Source organism: Lates calcarifer, linkage group LG2 (genome assembly GCF_001640805.2).
Source record: "Lates calcarifer isolate ASB-BC8 linkage group LG2, TLL_Latcal_v3, whole genome shotgun sequence".
NCBI lineage: Eukaryota > Metazoa > Chordata > Actinopteri > Centropomidae > Lates > Lates calcarifer.
This window is the reverse complement of record NC_066834.1, coordinates 9,277,342-9,293,677: the sequence shown is the minus strand read 5'-3', so window position 1 is coordinate 9,293,677 and position 16,336 is coordinate 9,277,342.

Below are 16,336 nucleotides of genomic sequence, written 5' to 3'. Positions count from 1 at the left end.
AATCGCAGATCTGTAGGGGTCGCTAAATACATTACCAACGACCATTCTTATGAGAAATTATGCATTTTTTAATCTAATGAGTATTACTTATGTTAACGAGATAAAATAGGCTAAGAAACACATTTTCCAGTTAATAAATTTGCACCATATTCTCGCGCTTCACCACCAAGCCTCCAGGGGGCGCAGTAGAGTTATGTGCAAATCAGACTGTATTTGTTAATTCTCAAATTACTTAACGTTTTACTCGTGTATGCAGCCTATGGTTGTGAACACACAAGGAGCAATGTGCGGCCTTGTTTGTCATAGGTCACATGGTTTTCTACAAACCACTATAAGCCACGACGCTGGGCTTCAGTCGGCACACCTCTTCATACCATTGCATGTATTATTAGGGCTAGATACCGGATCGAAAATGGCATCGCATACGCCAAAAACGTTTCTGGCTTCCGGGTTTACTTCCGCATTATGCGGCCCAGTGAATATGCCTAGTAGTGGTCACATATAAGGTGAATGACTCAAGAATTTAAAATATCCTTTTTACCCGTTTTACCTTTAATTTTACCCACCACACAGCGTCCACTGTAAGGTAGCAAGGATCCTCGTTCCCGAGACACATGACCGCGCAGAGTGCCCACACACGGCCGTGACGTCACTCGGAGAAACATGACTTTTCTGGGCTTTTAAGAAGTTTTACAAAGATTAAAACTCGATGATGTAAAAATATTAAATACAAAGAGTAATAATTGGCTTTGTTTATAGCTGAAGGTGTCCTGTTATCTATTTTACAGGTGTTTCTTTTACAATAATCAAGAATGGAGAAAATGCGTTTTGGGCCGCAGGGGACTTTTTCGTTGCAGTACCGCGAGTGGCCACTGGGAAAAATGGCTGCAAGGTTGAGCGGCGGCACCGTATCCAGTTCTCATAATACATCCTTGATCCAGACCTTGGTATATTAGGTCTGGTTGGTATATTATAAGAGCAATCAGAGGCGGTTGCCAGGCGGAACAGAATCAGTTGGCCAGTTGGCGTTTTTTCTGCCGTTGTTGGCTTGCGTGTATTGTCATTGGTCACGTCGTGTGTCGTCATCGTCAGGAAGGAACAGAGAGAGGCGGAGAAACACATCGGAAAACATTTTAAAACCAACATTTCAAGCGTTGTCTCGGTTTGTCAGTACTGTGAAAAACTTAACTATCGAAGAAGCCTGAATGCTAAAACAAGCTTTGGGGATGGAGATGTTGTCGAACATGAGTGAGGCTGGACGCTGCGGCGCGAAGGTAAGGCTAAGGAGCGAACTACCTGGCGTTAGCATTAGCCTTCATTAGCCGGCGAGTGTTAGCATTAGACTTCTCCCTTAATGACATCGTCGTTTTTATCGCGTGGGTAAGAGTGTGTTTGTGTTTCCGTCACTGAGGTGTGACAACAAGCTCTTTATAGTCTGTTTAAATATATGTTGTAATTGTTTAGTCACTTTACCGACATTTTGCATCTCTTTGTAACTTTGTGTTCCATCCTGGTTATTTTAACTCAGTTTATGGTGGTTTGTCATGTCGTTACCGGTTTGTACCGGACTAATTGTGTTCATTTTCTATCATTTTACATCTCTACCTGGGTGTTAGCATTAGTGGCGAGCGTTAGCATTAGTCTTATCTTGTAATGATATCTCTTGGGCTTCTTCCTTTTTGGCGTCGTTTTTATTTGCGTGGTTTAAAGTGTGCTTGTGTTTCTGTGACTAAAGCGTCCCTGATATGAGTTGTGGAGAGTGGTAACTGTTTAGTAGTCTGCTTCTTTGTAATTCTGTACGCCATTTTGATAATTTTAAGTCAGTTAATGGCAGATTATCATGTCATGTGACCATTTTGTGTCTATTTGTGGTGGTATTGCATCGTATTGTGTTCTTAGCTGGCTGTTTTACATGTACTTAAGGTCAGTGTCTTTGTAATTGTTCTGCACCGTATTGTATCTTTGTAGTTTTGTGTCTATTTCTGGCTGTTACGTTCCCGGAGTGAAAACATTTTCTTCGTGCTTATTTTTGTTTCAGTGTGGCAGTTAAGCACCTCATTGTGATCATTTTGCGATTCAGTTTTGTGCCTCTGTCGTTTTGTGTGTCTTTGTAGCTTTGTGGTGGTATTCTGTCCATAGCCATCCATTGATCCCTTGTGTATATTGCTGATTAGAAATTTGTTTGTGGCGACTTGAGACCTTACTGAACACTGTTTTGTGTTAAATACAAGCTTGAAAATTAGATTGTAACTCTTATGCTCCTCCACAAATTTTAAGCCTAAAAAGTAGGTCACAATGTATCATAAAAAACTATTTCAAAAATTGCTTTTGTTTCTGAAATCAATAGTCATATTTGAGTAACACAACATTCCTCCAGTGATTAGTTGACGGACAATATAGAAACTTAAGATTTAAGATAATCATTTATGTTCACTTTTTCCAAATATTTATTGTTCTTGATTCTTAAAGATGTGATGTTTTAGTAATAGTAAACTATTTTCTGAGACGCTCCTCTAACATTTGTTAAATGTTCTGGTTCAGCTGTAATATTGAATATTTAACTGTGTTTCCATGGTTAAACTGTTGATGAGGAATAGGTAGTAGTGTATTGATAATTTTCCTTTATATGTTTCTCTTTGATTTCCTCCAGGTGTCACCACTTTGTCCACAACATCGTCCACAATCGCAGAGACATGGTCCATGATCGGAGAGACATTGTTGAGGATGAGGGAGACATTGTCCACGATCAGAGACATTGTCCATGATTGCAGAGACCTTGTCAAAGATGAGAGAGACGTTGTCCATGATCAGAGACATTGTCCCATGCTTCGTAGAGACCTTGCGATAGAATCGGCGGAGACGGGGGTCACCGATTTGACGGCATTGCCCGCGATCATGGAGACATTGCCGACGATCACAGAGACACCGTCTATGATCTCAGAGACATCGTCCACGATCACAAAGACATAGTCCATGATCACAGAGACATTGTCCATAATCTCAGAGACATTGTCCGCGATCACAGAGACGTAGTCCACGATCACAGAGTGTCTTTGTACAATGAAGAAGTTCTTTCAGACCAAGACAGAAGCCTCCAGGTAATTTACAAACAGCTTTACGTCAATTGTCCAACACAGAGCACTGTTTAGTAAGGCATCAAAAATGTTCAAAAAATGTCATAGTATAATAAGGCATCAGAAACTGTCATAGTACAGTAAGGCATCAAAAACTCACAAAATGTCATAATATATCAAGGCATCAGAAACTGTCATAGTATAGTAAGATTTACTTAACTGACAGTGTTTATTATTGTTGTGCAGTTCACAGTAACATACGTCATTGTTTCAGTGATTAGTTGATAGACACATAATTAATAATCATTTTACTTTTTCCCAAGTATTGTTGTTGGTTCTTCAGGAGGTGATGATAGTCAATGGTTCATTTTCTGAAACAGCCCTCTAATGTTTGGAAAATGTTTTGGTTCAGCTGTAATGTTGAATATTTATCTGCGTTTTCATGGTTAAACTGTTGATGAGGAATAGGTAGTAGTGTATTGATCATTTTCCTTTGTATGTTTCTCTTTGATTTTCTCCAGGTGTCACCACTTTGTCCACAACATCGTCCACAACATCGTCCACGATCGCTGAGACATGGTCCATGATCGGAGAGACATTGTTGAGGATGAGGGAGACATCGTCCACGATCAGAGACATTGTCCATGATTGCAGAGACCTTGTCAAAGATGAGAGAGACGTTGTCCATGATCAGAGACATTGTCCCATGCTTCGTAGAGACCTTGCGATAGAATCGGCGGAGACGGGGGTCACCGATTTGACGGCATTGCCCGCGATCATGGAGACATTGCCGACGATCACAGAGACACCGTCTATGATCTCAGAGACATCGTCCACGATCACAAAGACAGAGTCCATGATCGCAGAGACATTGTCCATAATCTCAGAGACATTGTCCGCGATCACAGAGACGTAGTCCACTATCACAGAGTGTCTTTGTACAATGAAGAAGTTCTTTCAGACCAAGACAAAGGCCTCCAGGTAATTCACAAACAGCTTTACGTCAATTGTCCAACACAGAGCACTGTTTAGTAAGGCATCAAAAATGTTCAAAAAATGTCATAGTATAGTAAGGCATCAGAAACTGTCATAGTACAGTAAGGCATCAAAAACTCACAAAATGTCATAATATATCAAGGCATCAGAATCTGTCATAGTATAGTAAGATTTACTTAACTGACAGTGTTTATTATTGTTGTGCAGTTCACAGTAACATACGTCATTGTTTCAGTGATTAGTTGATAGACACATAATTAATAATCATTTTACTTTTTCCCAAGTATTGTTGTTGGTTCTTCAGGAGGTGATGATAGTCAATGGTTCATTTTCTGAAACAGCCCTCTAATGTTTGGAAAATGTTTTGGTTCAGCTGTAATGTTGAATATTTATCTGCGTTTTCATGGTTAAACTGTTGATGAGGAATAGGTAGTAGTGTATTGATCATTTTCCTTTGTATGTTTCTCTTTGATTTTCTCCAGGTGTCACCACTTTGTCCACAACATCGTCCACAACATCGTCCACGATCGCTGAGACATGGTCCATGATCGGAGAGACATTGTTGAGGATGAGGGAGACATCGTCCACGATCAGAGACATTGTCCATGATTGCAGAGACCTTGTCAAAGATGAGAGAGACGTTGTCCATGATCAGAGACATTGTCCCATGCTTCGTAGAGACCTTGCGATAGAATCGGCGGAGACGGGGGTCACCGATTTGACGGCATTGCCCGCGATCATGGAGACATTGCCGACGATCACAGAGACACCGTCTATGATCTCAGAGACATCGTCCACGATCACAAAGACAGAGTCCATGATCGCAGAGACATTGTCCATAATCTCAGAGACATTGTCCGCGATCACAGAGACGTAGTCCACGATCACAGAGTGTCTTTGTACAATGAAGAAGTTCTTTCAGACCAAGACAAAGGCCTCCAGGTAATTCACAAACAGCTTTACGTCAATTGTCCAACACAGAGCACTGTTTAGTAAGGCATCAAAAATGTTCAAAAAATGTCATAGTATAGTAAGGCATCAGAAACTGTCATAGTACAGTAAGGCATCAAAAACTCACAAAATGTCATAATATATCAAGGCATCAGAAACTGTCATAGTATAGTAAGATTTACTTAACTGACAGTGTTTATTATTGTTGTGCAGTTCACAGTAACATACGTCATTGTTTCAGTGATTAGTTGATAGACACATAATTAATAATCATTTTACTTTTTCCCAAGTATTGTTGTTGGTTCTTCAGGAGGTGATGATAGTCAATGGTTCATTTTCTGAAACAGCCCTCTAATGTTTGGAAAATGTTTTGGTTCAGCTGTAATGTTGAATATTTATCTGCGTTTTCATGGTTAAACTGTTGATGAGGAATAGGTAGTAGTGTATTGATCATTTTCCTTTGTATGTTTCTCTTTGATTTTCTCCAGGTGTCACCACTTTGTCCACAACATCGTCCACAACATCGTCCACGATCGCTGAGACATGGTCCATGATCGGAGAGACATTGTTGAGGATGAGGGAGACATCGTCCACGATCAGAGACATTGTCCATGATTGCAGAGACCTTGTCAAAGATGAGAGAGACGTTGTCCATGATCAGAGACATTGTCCCATGCTTCGTAGAGACCTTGCGATAGAATCGGCGGAGACGGGGGTCACCGATTTGACGGCATTGCCCGCGATCATGGAGACATTGCCGACGATCACAGAGACACCGTCTATGATCTCAGAGACATCGTCCACGATCACAAAGACAGAGTCCATGATCGCAGAGACATTGTCCATAATCTCAGAGACATTGTCCGCGATCACAGAGACGTAGTCCACGATCACAGAGTGTCTTTGTACAATGAAGAAGTTCTTTCAGACCAAGACAAAGGCCTCCAGGTAATTCACAAACAGCTTTACGTCAATTGTCCAACACAGAGCACTGTTTAGTAAGGCATCAAAAATGTTCAAAAAATGTCATAGTATAGTAAGGCATCAGAAACTGTCATAGTACAGTAAGGCATCAAAAACTCACAAAATGTCATAATATATCAAGGCATCAGAAACTGTCATAGTATAGTAAGATTTACTTAACTGACAGTGTTTATTATTGTTGTGCAGTTCACAGTAACATACGTCATTGTTTCAGTGATTAGTTGATAGACACATAATTAATAATCATTTTACTTTTTCCCAAGTATTGTTGTTGGTTCTTCAGGAGGTGATGATAGTCAATGGTTCATTTTCTGAAACAGCCCTCTAATGTTTGGAAAATGTTTTGGTTCAGCTGTAATGTTGAATATTTATCTGCGTTTTCATGGTTAAACTGTTGATGAGGAATAGGTAGTAGTGTATTGATCATTTTCCTTTGTATGTTTCTCTTTGATTTTCTCCAGGTGTCACCACTTTGTCCACAACATCGTCCACAACATCGTCCACGATCGCTGAGACATGGTCCATGATCGGAGAGACATTGTTGAGGATGAGGGAGACATCGTCCACGATCAGAGACATTGTCCATGATTGCAGAGACCTTGTCAAAGATGAGAGAGACGTTGTCCATGATCAGAGACATTGTCCCATGCTTCGTAGAGACCTTGCGATAGAATCGGCGGAGACGGGGGTCACCGATTTGACGGCATTGCCCGCGATCATGGAGACATTGCCGACGATCACAGAGACACCGTCTATGATCTCAGAGACATCGTCCACGATCACAAAGACAGAGTCCATGATCGCAGAGACATTGTCCATAATCTCAGAGACATTGTCCGCGATCACAGAGACGTAGTCCACGATCACAGAGTGTCTTTGTACAATGAAGAAGTTCTTTCAGACCAAGACAAAGGCCTCCAGGTAATTCACAAACAGCTTTACGTCAATTGTCCAACACAGAGCACTGTTTAGTAAGGCATCAAAAATGTTCAAAAAATGTCATAGTATAATAAGGCATCAGAAACTGTCATAGTACAGTAAGGCATCAAAAACTCACAAAATGTCATAATATATCAAGGCATCAGAAACTGTCATAGTATAGTAAGATTTATTTAACTGACAGTGTTTATTATTGTTGTGCAGTTCACAGTAACATACGTCATTGTTTCAGTGATTAGTTGATAGACACATAATTAATAATCATTTTACTTTTTCCCAAGTATTGTTGTTGGTTCTTCAGGAGGTGATGATAGTCAATGGTTCATTTTCTGAAACAGCCCTCTAATGTTTGGAAAATGTTTTGGTTCAGCTGTAATGTTGAATATTTATCTGCGTTTTCATGGTTAAACTGTTGATGAGGAATAGGTAGTAGTGTATTGATCATTTTCCTTTGTATGTTTCTCTTTGATTTTCTCCAGGTGTCACCACTTTGTCCACAACATCGTCCACAACATCGTCCACGATCGCTGAGACATGGTCCATGATCGGAGAGACATTGTTGAGGATGAGGGAGACATCGTCCACGATCAGAGACATTGTCCATGATTGCAGAGACCTTGTCAAAGATGAGAGAGACGTTGTCCATGATCAGAGACATTGTCCCATGCTTCGTAGAGACCTTGCGATAGAATCGGCGGAGACGGGGGTCACCGATTTGACGGCATTGCCCGCGATCATGGAGACATTGCCGACGATCACAGAGACACCGTCTATGATCTCAGAGACATCGTCCACGATCACAAAGACAGAGTCCATGATCGCAGAGACATTGTCCATAATCTCAGAGACATTGTCCGCGATCACAGAGACGTAGTCCACGATCACAGAGAGTCTTCATACAATGAAGATGTTCTTTGAGACCAGGACTCCAGGTAATTCACAAACAGCTTTACATTACCTGTCCAACACAGAGCACTGACATTAAACTGTTTATGTTCAGTATTGAGTACATCAGATAAGTGGAATAATAGAAGTAATCTGCAATATAAAAATAAACAATATATTGCATCAAGAGAAGTAATGTAAAAGCAATTAGAAACATCAGAAATAAGATGTAAGTAATCTGTTAGTAGATGCAGTTTGCAACAGTAAACATTTTCTGTAAATGTAGAAATAATATGTAAAAAGAAAGGTATTATGTAATAGTAAAAGTAATCTTATATTAGAGGTAACAGTAAAAGTAATCTGTAATATAAAAGCAATGCATAAGTATTAGTAATTCAAAATAGGCGCAAAATGTCACATTATAGTAAGACATCAAAAATGTAAAAAAATGTCATAGTATAGTAAGGCATAAAAATGTCAACTGTTACTGTTATTGTTAAGGATCAATCAAAATGGGACTGATGAAAATCTTAACTTCAGTTTGATTGTACATGATCAGAAATGAATAATCTTGTGTATGTGCTAGACATACTAGACTACACAGCACAAAACAATATCAATTCTACAAATAAAATATTGGATTGAGTTGTTCATATGTGCGTTAATTTTAACTGTTGGTCAGAGGGTGATTTTAATAATACCTTTACAGTGTGTAACAACCAGTCCTACACTTATTTACTTAAAATTTTCACATAAGCTGTTGTTAAGACCTTTGAAAAATTTGGTTGTCATTCATTAACTCAAAACAACACAAAACAAAGACATTTTAAAAATGTGCTAATAAGAACGAGGCTGAACTTTGAAAAAATGATTTTGTATGTGACTGACTGTGGTGGAAGAAATACTTTTTACTGAAGTATAATAAACAACACAAGTTAAACTCTTGCATTCAAAATTTTACTGAACTGTTAGTGTTTGTTATTGTTGTGCAGTCCACAGTGACATACAGTGTTTTCATGGTTAAACTGTTGATAAGGAATAGGCAGTAGTGTATTGATCATTTTCCTTTGTTTCTCTTTGATTTCCTCTAGGTGTCACCACTTTGTCCACAACATCATCCATGATCGCAGAGACGTCCTCCATAATCACTGAGACCAGGACAGAGGCTTCCAGGTAATTCACAACAAACGTAAAAAATGTCAAAAAATCATGGTTTAGTAAGGTATCAGAAATGTCATAGTATACTAAGCCATTAAAAGATCTTAGTATAATGAGGGATAATAGCATCTTAATAGAGTAAGGCATTAAATATTGTAGCATAGTAATGCATAAAAATGTAAAAAGATGCGAAAGGCATAAGGCGTCAAAAAATGTTGTACTATTGTAAGGTGTCAGAAAGATTTTAAAAAAGTCACAGTAAAGTAAGGCATAAACACACATCAAAAAATGTCATGGTATACAAGGCATAAAAATGTCATACTATAGTATGGCGTTAAAAACGGTCAAAAATCATGAAAAAATGTCATTATAGTATGGTGTTAAAAACTGTCATAGAATGTCAAAGTATAGTATGGTGTCAAAAACCATGAAAAAATGTCATAATGTAGTATGATGATAAAAACGGTCAAAACGGTCAAAAACCATGAAAAAAATGTCCAAAAAATGTCCTAGTATAATATCAAATATCATAGTACAATATCATGTCAAAAACCATGAAAAAATGTCAGTGTAGTATGGCGTCAAAAAATGTCATATTATAGTATTGCGTTAAAAACTGTCATGGTATGATATGGTGTCAAAACTTATCAAAATATGTCATAGTATAGTAAAGCGTCAAAAACCTTCCAAAAATGTCACAGACATTAAAAAATCTCATAGTATAATATGGCACCAAAAAAAGTCATGATCACAGAGAGTCTTCGTACAATGAAGTTGTATCAGACCAAGACAGAGGCCTCCAGGTAATTCAGCTTTACATCAACTGTCCAACACATAGCAAAAAATGTCATAATATAGTATGGCGTCAAAAATGGTCAGAAAATATTAGAGTATTGTAAGGCATCAAAAACTATCAAAATATGTCATAGTATAACGTAAAGCGTCAAATATGGTCAAAAAGTGTCCTAGTATAGTAAAGCGTCAAAAGCAAGTGATAGTATAGTATGGCATCAAAACTGGTCAAAAAAAATGCCGAAAAATGTCATAGTATGGTAAATCATCTAAAACCTTCCAAAAATGTCTTCGTATAGTACAACATCAAAAACTGTCGAAAAATGTTATAGGCATTAAAAGATGTCATTGTATAGTAAGGTGACAAATATGGTCAAAAAGTGTCCTAGTATAGTATGGCGTCAGAAACGTTAAAAAAAAATCATAGTATACTGTGTGATGCTAACTCATATTACATACTAACTAAATGTAAGAGGTAATTTGTAATATTACAAGCAACACAAATAAGAAAAGTTGCTTGTAGTAGAGGCATTTGAGGGATACATAACTCTCTTGTTTAATTCTATTTGTAATAAAGTTTCAGGACTTGAAGCTTTTGACAGTTTCTGTGAATAACATGTTCTGTCTCTGCAGGAGGAGAAGACCACATTGCCTGAAGAGGACAACAAAAGTAGTTCAATATTCTTAAAGATGTTTAGTGATGTATAAGACTTTAATAAGCATATCCTGATATGTGCTCATTGCTACATATCATCATATCATACATACATGAAGTGAGAGAATAAAACATACACAAAGTATGATAGAGAGTATCTCCAAGTGGTCAAATGTCTGTCATTTATCTTGCTGTGGTTTGTTAAATGTTGTCTAGACAAGAAACAATAAAGTTTTGTAGCTTAACTTTTGAGTTGAGTTTCTCTTGTTTTCGAATTATCACAAAAATGATTTTGTAATGCAGAAATGCCAACTACTCTCTACTTGCAGCTTGCAATTACATTGTCTCATTGAGTCTAAAAACTCTAATCTCTGGCTAAAAGCCCTAACCCTAACCTCTGGCTACAAACATTCCTCTGTGATCATCAACAATGTCTCTCTGAACGCGGACGGTGCCGTCAAACAGGGAACTCCTGTCACTACCAATTTTTGCATGTATCTGAAAATCGTGGACAATGTGTCCCTCATCTTTAACCATAATTAAAAATCTATAAAATAATCAATACACTACTACCTATTCCTCATCAACAGTTTAACCATGAAAACACAAAAATATTCAACATTACAGCTGAACCAGAACATTTAACAAACATTAGATTAGTGTCTTGGAAAATAGACTGTTTACTGTCACGTATGACAAGAAAAAGCATCACATCTTTAAGAATCAATAACAATAAATATTTGGGGAAAATGAATTTAAATGATTATCTTAAATGTTACATTTCTATATTAATTGTGTGTCAACTAACCACTAATATTAGACTTCTACCATTACATATTACTACTACATTTACAGATAACTTTTACGGTTGCAAACTACTTCTAGTAATAAGTTACTTTGACTATTATATCTTACTTCTGATATTGCTAATTACTTTTACATTACTTCTATTAATACTGATTACTTGTACATTATTTTTATATTGCAGATTACTTTTATTGTCACACTTTTCTGATATACTGAATACTGAACATAAACAATTTAATGTTAGTACTCTGTTGACGGCTGTTTGTGAATTACCTGGAGGCCTCTGTCTTGGTTTCAAAGAACTTCTTCATCATACGAAGACTCTCTGTGATTGCGGACAAGATCTCTGAGATTATGGACGATGTCTCTGTGGTCATCGACAATATCTCTCTGATTGTGTTGATCGCCGTCGAATTGGTTATCCCAGGCTTCTTGTGCAGGTCTCTGCGAGGCATGGATAATGTCTCTGATCATGGACAACATCTCTCTCATCTTTGTAAAGGTCTCTGCAATCATGGACCCTGTCTCTGCGATCGTGGATAATGTCATGGATGGAGTGGTGAAACCTGGAGGAAATTAAAGAGAAACATACAAAGGAAAATAATCAATACACTACTACCCACTGCTCATCAACAGTTTAACCATGAAAACACAGGTAAATACTCAACATTACAGCTGAACCACAACAGTTAACAAACATTAGAGAAGTGTCTCAGAAAATAGACTCTTTACTGTCACATGAGGAAAAAAGCATCACATCTTTAAGAATCAATAACAATAAATATTTGGGGGAAATTAACTTAAATGATTATCTTAAATCTTATATTTCTATATTAATTTTCTGTCAACTAATAACTGGAGGAATCATGTATATTACTGTGAACTGCAAAATATAAACTTTGACTTCAGTAAATTTTTGAAAGCAGAGTGGTATTTGTAATTCTATTTCAGTCCACGGGCAGAAAATTAACTGACAACTTTATATCTAGTACCATTTTCTGACAATTTACAGGCATGATTAGTCAAATGTGATTGTATTCAATACTAAACTCATTAAATACCAAGGATTTAAACAGTAACACTGATACTAATATTAATAATTCAGCTCATCAACACAATTTTTCAGACTGGATAAATCTTTAGGATACATACCTGTTTGGTTTGTAAGGTGAGAGGTAGTGTTTCTGTCCAGGCTGCAGCAGCTGAACCAGTAAACCTGGAAAACACAAGTATGACAACTGAAAAACAAATAAGCTCATTAATAAAGAATAGTTCACCTCCAAAACTTGAACAGTGTAGAAGAATACAACACTGAAAACTAAACACTATAATCTTGACAATCACACTTTGAGTTTTGACGTGAATAAATTATTAATGTTACTAGAATATGAATTGTGGCTTAAAACGTGTGGAGGAATACACAGTTAAAATCTAGTTTTCAAGCTTGTATTTAACACAAAACTGAGTTCAGTAAGGTCTCAAGTCACCACAAACAAATTCCTAATCAATAATGTACACAATCAATTAATGACAATGGATAGATTACTACCACAAAGCTACAAAGACACACAAAACAACAAAGGCAAAAAAGGCAAAAAACTGAGTTGCAAAATGATCCCAAATGAGATGCTTAACTGCCACACTCAAACACAAAATGGCCACAAAGAAACGCTACACGGCCTGGAATAGACACAAAACTACAAATACACAATACGATGCAAAACAACCACAAAGCTGAGGACTGCACTGTATTTCTGGTTTAACTAATGGCGGTGGTTCACTTCTTATCAGGGTAAATCACCATGGTAACTTATGCTGAATGGCTAACCTGCTCTGGGGCAGGTTAACTTCAGGGAATCAGATCAAAACCTGTCAATGTCCCAACTAACGTTATCATTTCTGCAGGATTCCAACAGGGACAGAATTTACAATAAAATGACAGATGATAAAGATCAATCAATATTTTTTATAGCTCTGTGGAATAGTTTTGTTCCAGTCTTTCCATTTTGTCCACAACACAGCTTCTAACAACCATAGAGAGTTTATCACACTAAATAATCACATACTTGAAGACAATGGAGAGGATTGTCCTGAGCCACCTCCGACACCTAATGTGCGACGAGATGGACCCCCTGCAGTTCACCTATAGACCTGCCAATGGTGTGGAAGACGCTGTCATCTACCTGCCGCATAGATGCCTTTCACATCTGGAGAACACCGGTACACTGTGAGGGTCACCTTTTTTGATTTCTCCAGTGCTTTCAATACTATCCAACCATCACTGCTCAGGGGGAAGCTGGAAGGAGCTGTAACCTGGCTGCTTGGACCGCCGACTACCTCACCAACAGACAGTAGCAGTATGTGAGGCTTTGTGAATGTGTGTATGATGTGGTAGTCTGCAGCACAGGGGCTCCGCAGGGTATAGTGCTGTCCCCCTTCCTCTTCACCCTGTACACGTTGGACTTCAGACACAACACTGACAGTTGCCATCTCCAGCAGTTCTCTGGTGATATAGCCATTGTTGGGCGTGTTTCTCAGGGGAACGATCTGGAGTACAGGGAGGTCGTCACCAACTTTGTTGACTGGTGTGTAATGAACCATCTGTAACCCCAGCAAGACTAAGGAGGTGGTGATCGACTTCAGATGGAAGTCACCTCACACTACACCGGGCTTGGACATTGAGATCGTGGAGGAGTACAAATATCTGGGTGTTTACTTCAACAATAAACTGGACTGGTCTCATAGCACCAACGCCCTGTACAGAGTTGTCTCCACCTACTGAGAAGACTGAGGTCCTTCGGAGTGTGCAGGTCACTGCTAAGGACTTTTTATGACTGTGGTGGCTTCTGCCATCTTGTATGCAAGATGCATACCTTCAGCAAAAGATTGCAAGGAGCGCTACTGCAGGTCATTTATTACAACAGCCATCAGACTGTACAACACCAGTCTGACCCAACAATAAACCTGCACTCTAGACTCCCACTTCTGGTCACTTTTTTGCACATACTTTCAGCTACCTCACTGATTATCACCATTTTTTGTAATACAAACTGCACATTTATGTTTATTATAGAGTTTTTATGCTGCTTTTTTGCACTTTAATTTGTATTCTCCTGTGCCTCTTTTATATTATATTTTTTTATCTTTTGTCTATTCTTAACTCTTGTTTTGTTCTCGCTGCTGTAACGAATGAATTTCCCACAAGTGGGATAAATAAAGTCTATCTTATCTCTTACTTACTATTATATCTTCATTTTGATAGAACAAAGATGCTATTATCCACAAAACTCTTGAATTTCCCACAATTATAAATAGACATTTCAGTCAGATCGACCTCAGACATTAACTCTCTCCTCTCCTCTCTGTTTTGGTAGCAGGAACAGTCTGACATTACTGTCACTTTTAAAAAATCTGCATCATGTATTCAGAGTAACTCAGTAAGTAAAAAGTATTTACGTACTTATTTACAACAAATCCACGGCCTGACTTCGATAATTGGAAATAATTTCTAGTGTTTCTATTCTAGTCATGAAACCAACCTCGCACGACCGCTTAGCCAAACTGTGGTTGTTAGGTTTAGTGAATCCAGATATCGATAAGATATCCTGGGTATGCTGAACTTGCTTCGTAGTACAGGCCTCTGGCCTTATGTAGATGTAAAACAGCCAGCTAGAGACGCATGATGCAAGACCACCACAAATAGACACAAATGATGACATCGAAAACTGAGAACTAAAAAGTCACCACCCTCCACAACTGTGACAAAGGGACGCTTTAGTCACAGGAACACAAGCACGCAAATAAGATAAGGCTAATGCTAACGCTCGACGCTAATGCTAACACACAAATGTAAAACAGCCAGGTAAAAACGATAAAAATTATGAAATGATGAAAATGAAACGCCCACAAATACTCACAAACCGGTAATAACGACACGATAAACCACCATAACCTGAGTTAAAATGACCAGGATGGAACACAAAGTTACAAAGAGACGCAACATGTTAGTAAAATAACAACAAATACAAACTGTGATTAACAGATTAACGAGAGCTATTGTGCTATCCGTCCATGTTGGAGGTCCACAGCTCGTGTAAGGGACGCCTCAGTCACAGAAACCCAAACACACTCTTACCCACGCGATATAAACAACTGAAAATGGAATTAAAACTTGTTGTTACAAGGTAATGCTAATGCTAACGCTCGCCGTTGATGCTAACGCTCTCCATTAAGTTAATGCTAATGCTAGCCGCTAACTGTTTGCCTTACCTTCGCAACACAGGTGTTAACAGCGTCTACTCACTCGTATTCGACAAAAAGCAGCTCCACAGTTTGTTTTTGCATTCAGACCTCTTCGGTAGCGAGGTTTTCTCATAGTACTGGCAAACAGAAGCAACGCTTCAGACTTGGTTTAAATCGGTTTTCCGACTTCGTTTCTCCGCCTCTCTACGCTCCTCCCAGAATGCGATGGCCAATGACGAGAGTCGTTGCGGTCATGACGACATACGTCAGCGACACTGAGAGAAAAACACTGATTGGGCGGGGAATTCCGGTCCGCCTAGCAACCGCCTCTGGTCTTAAAATAAATCCTTCCTGTTTTTTTTTTCATCAGTGCAGGAGAGGCAGCGAGAAGCAGGATTCTTTTGTTTGCTTGCTCAAAATGGATAAACCAACCAGCAAAAACTACAGATGTTGTTTGGACAGTGAAGTTCTTTTGCCTGCGTACATTACACGCCCATGGTACATCAGAGTTGTTTTATTTTTACCAAATAGCCACTACAGATTGTATCTAAACTTGACTTCTTTTGAATGTATTTTTAGGGCAATAGAAATCACAGCCTATATTTGTGAACATATTTTCAAAGTGGTTTCAGTAAAAGTTGCTGTTAGCAGTTCCTGTTTGCAGTCTACCTATGGATACTGTGTTACTAAAGAAAACTGAATGATTAAATCGTCATTCTGAGGACTAAAAATTCACACAGTATCTTTGCCTGGTACAGAACAATGATTAACACAATTTACATTTCATCCCCCACCTCCTCCTCTTGATCCCATTCAGGCAATTGAAATTTGCAAGTCAGCACTGTCTGAGAAA